Source organism: Leucopleurus acutus, assembly GCF_964270905.1.
Source record: "Leucopleurus acutus genome assembly, chromosome: 10".
In the NCBI taxonomy this organism is placed as follows: domain Eukaryota; kingdom Metazoa; phylum Chordata; class Mammalia; order Artiodactyla; family Delphinidae; genus Leucopleurus; species Leucopleurus acutus.
In genome coordinates this window covers 17,173,605-17,185,433 of record NC_139153.1, presented here as the reverse complement: position 1 = coordinate 17,185,433, position 11,829 = coordinate 17,173,605, and positions in this window count along the sequence as shown.

Below are 11,829 nucleotides of genomic sequence, written 5' to 3'. Positions count from 1 at the left end.
ATGTATTTTTTTAATTTATTCTTTGATTTCTTCAGTGATCTCTTGGTTATTTAGTAGTGCACTGTTTAGCCTCCATGTATTTGTGTTTTTTACAGTTTTTTTCCTTTATTTCCAATCTCATAGCATCGTGGTCAGAAAAGATTCTTGATATGATTTCAATTTTCTTAAATTTTCCCAGGCTTGATTTGTGACCCAAGATATGATCTATCCTGGAAAATGTTCCATGTGCATTTGAGACGAAAGTGTTTTCTGCCACTTTTGGGTGGAATGTTCTATAACTATCAATTAAAGCTATCTGATCTATTGTGTCATTGAAAGCTTGTGTTTCCTTATTTATTTTTTGTTTGGATGACTTGTCCATGGGTGTAACTGTGGTGTTAAAGTCCCCTACTATTATTGTGTTACTGTCGATTTCTCCTTTCATGGTTGTTAGCATTTGCCTTACGTACTGAGGTGCTCCTATTACGGGTGCATAAACATTTATGATTGTTATATCTTCTTGGATTGATCCTTTGATCATTATGTAGTGTCCCTCCTTATCTCTTGTTAACAGTCTTTATTTTAAAGTCTATTTTATCTGATATGAGTATTGCTACTCTAGTTTTCTTGTGATTTCCATTTGCATGGAATATCTTTTTCCATCCCTTCACTTTCAGTCCATATGTGTCCCTAGGTCTGAAGTGGGTCTCTTGTAGACAGCATATATATAGGTCTTCTTTCTGTATCCATTCAGCCAGTCTGTGTCTTTTGGTTGGGGCATTTAATCCATTTACATTCAATGTTATTATCGATATGTATGTTCCTATTACCATTTTCTTAACTGTTTTGGGTTGGTTTTGTGGGTCTTTTTTTTCTCTTGTGTTTTCTACTTATAGAAGTTTCTTTAGCATTTGTTGTGAAGCTGGTTTGGTGGTGCTGAATTCTCTTAGTTTTTGCTTGTCTGAAAAGTTTTTGACTTCTCCATCAAATCTGAATGAGAACTTTGTTGGGTTGAGTAATCTTGGTTTTAGAGTTTTCTCTTTCATCACTTTAAGTGTATCCTGCTACTCCCTACTGGCCTGCAGAGTTTCCACTGAAAAATCAGCTGATAACTTTATGGGGATTCCTTTGTGTGTTATTTTTTTTTCCCTTGCTGATTTTAATATTTTTTCTTTGAATTTAATTTTTGTTAGTTTGATTAATATGTCTTGGTGTGCTTTTCCTAGGGTTTATCCTGTATGGGAGTCTCAGTGCTGCCTGGATTTTGGTGACAACTTCCTTTCCCATGTTAGGTAAGTTTTTGACTATAATCTCTTCAAATATTTTCTCAGAACCTTTCTTTTCCTCTTCTTCTGGGTCCCCTATAATTCGAATGTTGGTGCATTTAGTATTGTCCCAGAGGTCTCTGGGATTGTCTTCAATTCTTTTCATTCTTTTTTTTTTATTATGCTCCTCGGCAGTTAATTCCACATTTTGTCTTCCAGCTCACTTTGCTCTTCTGTCTCAGTTTTTCTGTTATTGATTCCTTCTGGTGTATTTTTCATTTCGGTTATTGTGTAGTTCATCTCTGTTTGTTTGTTCTTTAGTTCTTCTAGACCTTTGTTAAACATTTCTTGTATTTTCTTAATCTGTGCTTCCATTCTATTCCCAAGATTCTGGATCATGTTTACTATCATAACTCTGAATTCTTTTTCAGGTAGATAGCCTATTTCCTCTTCAGGTATTTGGTCTTGTAGGTTTTTACCTTGCTCCTTCATCTGTGACGTATTTTTTGCTGTCTCTCTCTCTTTTTTTTTTTTTTTATGAGTGGGATTGTGTTCCTGTCTTACTGTTTATTTGGCCTGTGACTTCCAACACTGGAATTTGTAGGCTATTGGGTAGAGCTGGGTCTTGGTGCTGAGATGAGGAACTCCAGGAGACCTCACTCCGATGAATATGCCCTGGGGTCTGAGGTTCTCTGTTAGTCCAGTGGTTCAGACTCAGAGCTCCCACTGCAGGAGCTTCGGCCCCACCCTGGGCTTGTGAACCAAGATCCCACAAGCCACGTGGGGTGGCAAAAAAAAAAAAAAAGAGAAAAATAACAAAGTAAAAAATAAAACGAGACTAGGAAAATAACAGATATGTTAAACAGAATATAAAAATAAAAATATAGATGAATCAACAACTGGAAGGTCCATCAGTATCACAGTAGTAAAAAAGAGGAGGAGGGAAAAGAAAAAAAAAACAAACTGGGGGGAAGGCCTTGGCTGTGGAGGGTGGGGCCTAAGGAAGGGTGAGGTTGGGTTGGTGGGTGGGGCCAATGCTCAGGACCCACAGGGCTGGAAAAGGCCCTGGAGGCTGTGCGGGGTGGGGCTGAGGCTCAAGGAACAGAAGGGGCCAGGCGTGTCCCCCATCCCTGGTCTCAGAGGGCGGGGGACTCACCTGGGAGCCCAGCAGGCTTCCTGGGCTTGAGTGGGCGGGGCATACACCCTCTGCTCCTCTCCAGCTCCTCCCACCTGCCTCTCCTGCTCTCCCCGGCCTCCCCTTCTATGTCCCCAAGGACGCACATGGCCTGGATGGGGATCTGGAGGGCAGGGGACTGGCCTGGGAGCTCAGCAGCCTCCCCAGCCCGAGTAGGCCAGGTGATGCCCTCCACTCCTCTCCCACTCTTCCTAGAGAGTCCCTCCCGCCTGCCTCTCCTGATCTCCCAGGCCTCAGGGGCACTGATCCTGTCTGGCCTTCACTTCTCGTCCCCCCTCAGTCCCCCTATGTCCTACTGGTTCACTTTGGGGTTCCTCCTGTCTTCTTGGGCGTCAGAGTCCCCCACCAGTGGCCCGCAGGCTCTCTAGTTGTGTGGAGACTCTAACTCTGCGTCTTCCCACACCGCCATCTTGAGTCCACCCTGTTTTAGGTATTTTCATTGTATGAAATTTACCATGCGTCAGAGAAGATTTAATCAATTTAAGTGTTGAACTGGTAGCAGAACTTTTACATTTGTAGTAATTCAGAATTAGTAAGGAAAACAGGTCACCAGTGTCTAGTTTTATATTAAGGTGCTCAGGTTGAAATAAAGTGGTATAAAAAGCAAAACCAACCAACAAACAAAAGTGCTAAAGCATGTAAGTTTAGTCTCCAAATTCCATTCAATTTAAGATTATTTTCTGTCACATACAGTCAATCAGAACTTGGTTATAAATAAATTACATATTAGATATTCAACTTTAAGACAATTGTTTCCATGTTGGAACACATATTTCACTATGTAATTACAAGTTATTTCTACAATCAGTCTATACAACTCTATTTAAGTAATATATATAGCTGAAATAGCTGAAATACATAGCATTATTTCAACTATAATCAACCACTAAATATATAATTTTTATTGAAAAATATATTTAAAATTTTTGGAAAAGAAACTTAAGTTCCTTAATGGTGATGCCTTAATGGCACTATTAGAGTCAAGAATTCCATCAGTAACATAATGTAGAGAAAGATCATGCTACTGGATATTGAAAACTTCTGTTATCTTTTTAATTCAGTTCAAACTTATTAAATATTGATTCTATTTTGAACACATGGATTCTGCACTCTGCATGATCATAGCTGAAAACAGGAAGCAAATACAACTATAAATAAAAAGAATAAAGTGAGTTAAGAACAACAATGGACTGAATACAAGTTAGAGATTACATAGGGAGGAGAAGAGGAAGTGGAGTTGGGGGCTTGGGGTTTAACAGACACTTCACTGAGGAGGGGATTTCTGCAATGCTTAGATGAGGTCACATACCTAGGGCATATTTAGGAGATTTAATCTAGAGACAAAAGACATACGAAATCTGATTAACTCACTTATAATTCTAGCGTTTCTCAAAGAATCTGGAAATTAGATTATATCACACCATAAGTATGAGTTATACTGTTATAAATAAATTCCTTTTTGTTTGTTTTGTTTGAGTCTGCAATTCTGGGAAATAATCTCTTGAGATTTGCATTTATAATAAGAATAATGGCCAACATTTGAGCACTTACTCCAACCTGAGAATTCTTCTAAGCACTTTACATGCATTATCTTGTTTAATCCTACAGTCTGCTTATGAGGTAAACTCTAACTGCCTCCATTTTGTAAATAAGGAAAATGAAGCACAGATCAATCAATAACTTTCCGAAGCTCACAGGGCCAAAATTTGAACCCAGTCAGTGTTATTCTACACCTAGTTTTCACCAGAATCTCATACTGTTTCCCCAAAATTAAAATAATAATGGAACTAACATCTACTTTGATATTTTCCCAATTGCCATCTTATTTGAGTCCATGTATCACATTGCCATTAAGGGGGCTTAGCCCAGATGATCCTTTGAAAATTATCTCTGCTTTTGTATCTACTACATATCCCACGACCCGGTAATCCCACTTTTAGGATTACACCCATTATATCCACGTCTTAATACGCTTAACCAAGGCCCATGGCAGCATCATTCACGATACTGTCATACTCGAAAATAGCAAAACACCTTTCAGTACTGAAATGGATTTATAATCTGTGGTGGACTCACATAACGGAAGGTGATACAGCAAGGAGAATAAATAGTTACAATCACACGCCATATGGATAAATCTCCCATACAATGTTTGTAAAATAAATCAGACACAAAGGAGTATGTACTATATGAATCCAAGCGTATAAAGTGGAAAAAGAGGCAAACGAATCTGAGCTGTTCAAAGCCAGGGCTTTTAAGTACCCTGATAATGTCCTCTTTAAAAAACTATAGGTGTTGATTACATGGATGTTTTTACTCTGAAAAAACTCACTGTGTTCTTCATTTATGATATGTATACTTTTCTCTATATTATACTGTTTTTTTGGTGTTTTTTTTTTGTTTGTTTGTTTTGCATTACGCGGGCCTCTCACTACTGTGGCCTCTCCCGTTGCGGGGCACAGGCTCCGGACGCGCAGGCTCAGCAGCCATGGCTCACGGGCCCAGCCGCTCCGCGGTATGTGGGATCTTCCCAGATGGGGGAATGAACCCGTGTCCCCTGCATCGGCAGGCGGACTCTCAACCACTGCACCACCAGGGAAGCCCTCTATATTATACTTGAAAACAAGTTTTTAAATCAAATGATAGAATTCATCGACCACTGAACAGAGTAGCTATTCAACAAACATGGAAGAAATACCAAAAATTAAACATTGTCTTATTTCATCGAAAACACAGGTTTGGATATCCAACTTCATATATTTAGCCCTCCAACCATAAGATTATTTAAGTAGACATTTTATATAATCTTTAAGTAAAATAAGCTAAGAATTTCACCTTTCTGGTTTGGATCTGGGAAGAGGGTAGTAAGTACACATGAGCCTAACAGTCTTATCAGTAAAACAGGGCAAATGTTTTTGGAATGGGAGCAGGGGGGTAATCAGGAAACAGGAGAAGCAAATCAAAGTCTTCAAAACAATTTTGGAGCCCACTTACTAATGGGGTGTGGCACCAAAGTCTCTCCAGAAATAGTAAAGATAGCCTAGCCAGGCATGACTCTATAAAGGAGTGAAGGAGGCTTTCTCTGGCTACGACTGCAGGGTCAAAGTCAAGTGTGAAGTGTTGCAATAAAAAGTGACAGTGGCAGTAAACGGTGGTTCCAGGCACAAATCCACCGTAACCATCTTAAACTGTGTTCTGTTCCCCTGTTGGTCTTTTCAACAACAAACTATAACCGCCTTTAAAGCCACTGAAAAATCTCCACATATTAAAAGTTAGATATATGACTATATCTAGAGCCAAGCAGTTATAGGGGCATTGACTTTGCTATTCTTCCCCCACTAAAGCCTCGTAACAAAGCGCAAAAGTCTATTACTCCTTCCATAGACTGTTCACGTGAAATATTTAGAGGCGTCAAATGTTTGCAGCTGTTTAGTATGAAAATGTGAATCGCTGTGCTGAAGCACATAAACTACCATTACAAGTTAGAAAATCTTAATAAATTATTGGACACAAATTGTGTAGCCTGGGGCTCCTCTAGATGATGAAATAGCTCTTATGTCGGGCTTGGCCAGTCATCTACTCACTGGTAGAAGATAAATAAGCAGACTAATCTTATCTCCTCCTTAATCTGTAATTAAGTTAGGGAGCAGCATATATGATTTGGGACTAGAATCCATTTTATCTCCCAACATCAGAATGGTAAATCCCTTCATTAACAGAAACAGGCCATGGTACAGTTATTAAAGTTATTATGTTATATCGGATGTTTGTTTCAGATTGCAGTTACGCGTGAAGGGGCAGCATAGGATGCTTTGACGACCTTTAGAAATTCTTCTGATTAAGTGCTGTTGTACTTCATTATGACATTTCCCTCCTTGTACTACCAGATTTGATGTGTATGGCTTAATAATGCAAGTAGACACGAATGTTAATAACTTCACAGTTCATTGGCTTTGCTATTTTTTAACGCACATGAAATTTCGTACAAGTTTCGCTGGCTGGAGGCTTACGTGAATCATATAAATTAGTGGGTAACAAAAGAACATATTAGCATGTGTTAGCTTAGATGCACGAATTTTGTACTAACCATTTTAGTATGTACTACAATTTTTCCACCCTCAAGGTAAAAAGCCTTTCCGTTTTCAACCAACACCATAATTGAATTGGTTCTCTTTCTGCCTAAGGATGACAACTGTACACTGATGGAATCTTTATTAGGTTCCTAGGATTATACCGATGGTACTGGTTTTTCAAGTCAAACAACTCCACTCAGGGAAAGGGGTATTACAACAAAATCATGAGGAAAAAAAAAAAAAGTTAAATTTGTCGTTTAGGGTTGAAAATGCCTGATTAATTACTATTTTCAAAATAAGCTGAATAGGTAGCTGATAATTGATTCTCAGGAGAAATAGCCACACACTGAGAAGGATGTGAAACCTAAAACTTCATAGAGCGTAACTGGCCCCAAACCATAGCTATGTTTCACACTAGGTGGTGTTTTGTTATTTTCTGATGAATGCATTTTTAAGTTAGTGTTTGAAATCAGAATTTTAGGAATCATAAGATAGAACCTTTCTTTTTATAGCTGAGAATTTTGTGTCACCTTAATTATTATTTTTAAATAGGATTTAAATCAACAATTTCATACCAAGTTTTAAATATCCTGCACTTGATCTGAATAGTATCCTGACAGTGACCTGAAAGAAAAGCTTCAGATGCTCTAAAATTAAAAACTCTTAAGTTACACACAGGACATTAGAGATAAGCTAGATAGGCCCTTGTGTTTTGAACAATGAATCTGAAATTTTGAAAAAAAAAATCAGAATCATATGTAGTACAACCAGGTCATTTTGATGGGTTCTTGTGTATATTATCAGATCTTTCTGTCACCTTGGGTTTCTGGCTGAAATTTGGGAGAAGAGTTGCTGATCATAAGGATGAATTGAAGAATAAAGAGAATCACCGGAAACGAAGCAAATTCATGTGATTTTCTTGATTACAAGCTACACAAAGAGACTCTAGCTAATAACCACATGCGCATGTGTATACACACACACACTCATATAAGCACACACAAGTCAACTGGAAGAAAAAAGGATAATTCTCATAATCAAAAGAAGAATAACTTCCTTTCTTAAAAAAAAGAAGATGGGCTTCCCTGGTGGCGCAGTGGTTGAGAGTCCGCCTGCCGATGCAGGGGACGCGGGTTCGTGCCCCGGTCCGGGAAGATCCCACATGCCTCGGAGCGCCTGGGCCCGTGAGCCGTGGCCACTGAGCCTGCGCGCCCGGAACCTGGGCTCCGCAACGGGAGAGACCACAGCACTGAGAGGCCCACGTACTGCAAAAAGAAGATGAATCAGGGCCATTCTGGGTTTCCAGGTAGCACTAACTAATGCGCATATAATTTTCCTTTCCAGCATTCATGCAATTTCCTTCTGGTCAGAATACCTAGATTTTTCTCGCAGTAACGAACTCCCTTCTCACTTAGCTCAAGCGTGGATCACGTGAGCTTAGCCTAAGCCAGTCATAGTGTCACATTTTCTTAACCTTGGTGATTGTCTAAGTATGCACGTGTAACCCAACAACATCTTTGTGAGACTTCTGAAGAATACTTTTAGTCTTGCCCCCCCAAATTTACATCCTAGAGGTTGTATTTTCAAGTTTACTGTAATAAGTTATTACCATTGAAAACAAATCACTGAAAGTGAGCAAAAATTTGGAGGAAAATATACACATATGGACCAAAAAAATGATGTGGTAAAGTAACTAATGTAGCAAAACCAAGCCAGATACCTGCTCATAAGCTTCATGACTAATACAATTTTAATAGAGCGAATGCTCAGTAAATGATGCCTGACCCTGTTCAGAGATTAAATGTACAAAATGTCTTCACTTAAGACCAAACCCTCTGGCCCCGGTCAGCTTGAGTTTCCCGTAAGATCAAGGAAGAAATGATCGCTCTAGGCAGGGACGTGAGGAGAGCCGATTGCCTTATCTTGGGGTGCTGTCCACCTAAGACTCTCAGGATGTGCCCAGCTCTACAGAAACCCCACTGGACCGAGACTGGGAGGTGGGCAGACGGCAGGAGGACAGCTCAGCTCCCGTCATCAAATAAGTACGAATGGAGCGGATCCCTCAAGAATTCTGAAACGTAAGTGCCTGGTATGTCTGTGGAACAGACAGATTTGAGTATTTGCTATATTGGCCTGACGGAAGTATTCATTCAATTAAAGCTGTAAAAATCCACGTGATTAAAAAGGAGAAAGAGAGCCACACCATTCTCAATAATTTATAATCAGAGCAAAATCACTGGAAATTGGTTGTATTTCATCTTAGCTCTTCTACTTCTCAAGCACAGGGACCTCATCCTCCTGCTGTGGCTTTGACGTGGTGAACAGCCACAGCATCCTCTGCTGAACTTGGAAAGTGATACTTATTACTGACTTTTAACTTTCATTTAGTTAATTATATGATATTGCTCACTCAAGGCTTTGTATGCATTGTAAACCACTGCAAGAGAGGAAAACATCAAAAAAGAGGCAACACCTGGTAATAAAATGTTTCATTTAAGAAAGAAAAAAAAAGAGGCCAAACACTAACCAGCTAACTGAAGGCCTCCACTTCCATTAAGATCTTGGTGATTCTCTGGAAATGGTCCCTATTAAGCCACTTAACTCTTTATCCTTAGCAAAACTTTTTTTTTTTTGTGGTACGCGGGCCTCTCACTGCTGCGGCCTCTCCCATTGCGGAGCACAGGCTCCGGACGCGCAGGCTCAGCGGCCATGGCTCATGGGCCCAGCCGCTCCGCGGCATGTGGGATCCTCCCAGACCGGGGCACGAACCCGTGTCTCCTGCATCGGCAGGCGTACTCTCAACCACTGCGCCACCAGGGAAGCCCTTAGCAAAATTTTTATGTTTAATTAAAAGTAGGAATGATGAAATTAAACTGGAATTTAAATAATCAGTTGAGTTCTAAAGCACAGAGTTATTTTTTTTTAAAGCACAGGAATTATTAAAGAAGACTTAAATACCTAAATAAAATATCTATCGATAATATATGCAAAAGTAGATTCTTCTAAAATTGAACTTTGACAGTGGGCCAGTCTCTATACTAGGTAGACTGCAACATTTTCTCATTAAATCTCCATAATGACTTTTTCAGGTAGGCACAATTATCCCTACTTTCAAGTCAAGAGGCAGGGGTATAACATTAACTTGCCGAGCTGGGATTCAAATCTGGATCTGAGTTAAACCAATGTCTTTTTTTCTACTGCCAGCCCTTGTCCTACCTATAGATATCTTTTGATTATATTCATATTATTACAATTTTCATACTGAGTGTATTTTTTTAATCTGTAAGCTCATACTGAATCTCCTTCCCACATTTAGAGCTCAATTTATTACTGACCTCTCTCATGTCAGCTCCCCTCCCCAACAAAAAACAACAGTGCCGCTGGGAGTGTACGTTTATAAAACACGTGACAGCATGTTGTAAAGGTTTAAAAGTTCGTGTGCTGTTTGAAACGGCAAGGTTAATTCTAAAAATATTTCCTAAACGGTTGAATGGGATCAACTTGTTACACTTCAATGTAGTTTCGAAAAGTAAAAACTTAGAATGCAAATAAATGTCCAAAAGAGAACTGGGTAAATCAATTATTGCTTAGTTACACAATGGAATGCTTTGAAGCCATTAAAACTGTTCTCATAGAACAACATGAAAAAGGTCTACAGTACATAAAGCAAAGCATGACACTAAACGTTATGTAAAATATGACTCTACAGAGTTCTATTTTAATATACACACAGAGACATTTTTGGTTATCACGGAATGAAAAGGATTCTGGGAATTTCTTTGCAAAGGCAAAGAAGAGAGGAGGAGAAACCTACTAGATCTAGCTTAAGCATAAAAGGTGTATTTATCAAAAGGATCCAGGGGTATCTAAATGCAGGCAAGGTTAGAAGTACAATTGGGCTTCAGGAGAGATGGGAAGTGGGGACCTGAGAGCTCTTGGGAAACAAGGCGGTAACATGCTTGGAATCTCTTTTTCCTCAAGACTTTCTGTCTGAACACCTGTTTCCTTCTCCTCTCTAGACTGGCTTTGCTTCTGTGTACACACGGCAGAAGCTGAACACCCCACTGTAACCAAGTTCACATATTCTCACTTCAAGCAACTGGGGAAGGCTGACTAGTACCTCTGAATTCAAACATAATAGGAGTATCTCATTCATCTACCATGGGACACATTATCAATCCTGGGTCCATAAATGGTGACCGAGGGGATCAGGTCCCAGATTAGTCACCTGAGTTTTAGTGCCAATTCTAGGGATTGGGATTTGGGAAGTCAAGGTCTGGGACGTTACTTTAAATTTTTTCTGTAAGAGGAAAATTACATTCTTGTTTTTATGCTTTTCTGGATTTTGCAATGTGAAAGCATGCCTCTTTTGTACTAATGAGAAAAATAAAAAGATGTCTACTAGGCTGAAAGAGGCAATGAACACAGCAGGTGAGTTTTCCCGTGTGGGCAGCAGAGTCACAGGTTATTCATACCCCAGTAAAATCCTCATAAAAGTTAGAGGACACTCTGTCTAGGAGCTTGATACAAACCTTCTTTCAACACTACACTCTCTGCACCTTCAGGTTTCATCAAAGATCCTAAAGGTAGAATATATAATGGTAGAGGGAAAGCGCAGTGTGCAGCCCAAGGGGCTAAGAGTCCTGAAGTCCCCAGCTTCGTTTGATGCCTAAGACAAGATGAGTAAGGAAAACAGATGCAGAACGATATCATGTACCATTCACTCCCACCTCTAAGTCTGCCCCACCTTTTGGAAGTTCATCACACTCAACTGATTTTTCAGTTTGTAAAATGAATGGGCTTGAATCACGTAATCTACAGCTCTGAAAACGTGCAGTTCTAAATATCTGTTAAGAGTAAGTCATAAAATAATGAGCTTCAGATATTCACTTGGTTGTTTACGAGAGCTAAAGTATATCTTCAAGCTATTTTGGCCTGCGTACTCTAAAGGAATTTGCTATATTTGGGGTCTCAGTCATTTATTACAGAATAGGCCTTGTCATTCAGGAACAATCAGGTATGCAATGTGCTGCTATCTTAATGGGTTTTTAAACCCTCCTTCATGGTTCATTAACATGGATGGACATAACTTCAGAGGTCATAAAGCACGATAGCTTTCCTACACTTAGTTGATAAATAGGTCAATCAGCTTACTTTACATAGTCAAGAACATTCCAGATAAGCACAAATTGAAACTCATGCACAACTAATTGCATATGGGATGACCAAAATGTCAATTCAAAAGTAATGTCCACGCATTAAACTATTATCAACTACGTGAGACTGCCTTTCCTTTTTAGTTTACTCTGTCTATATG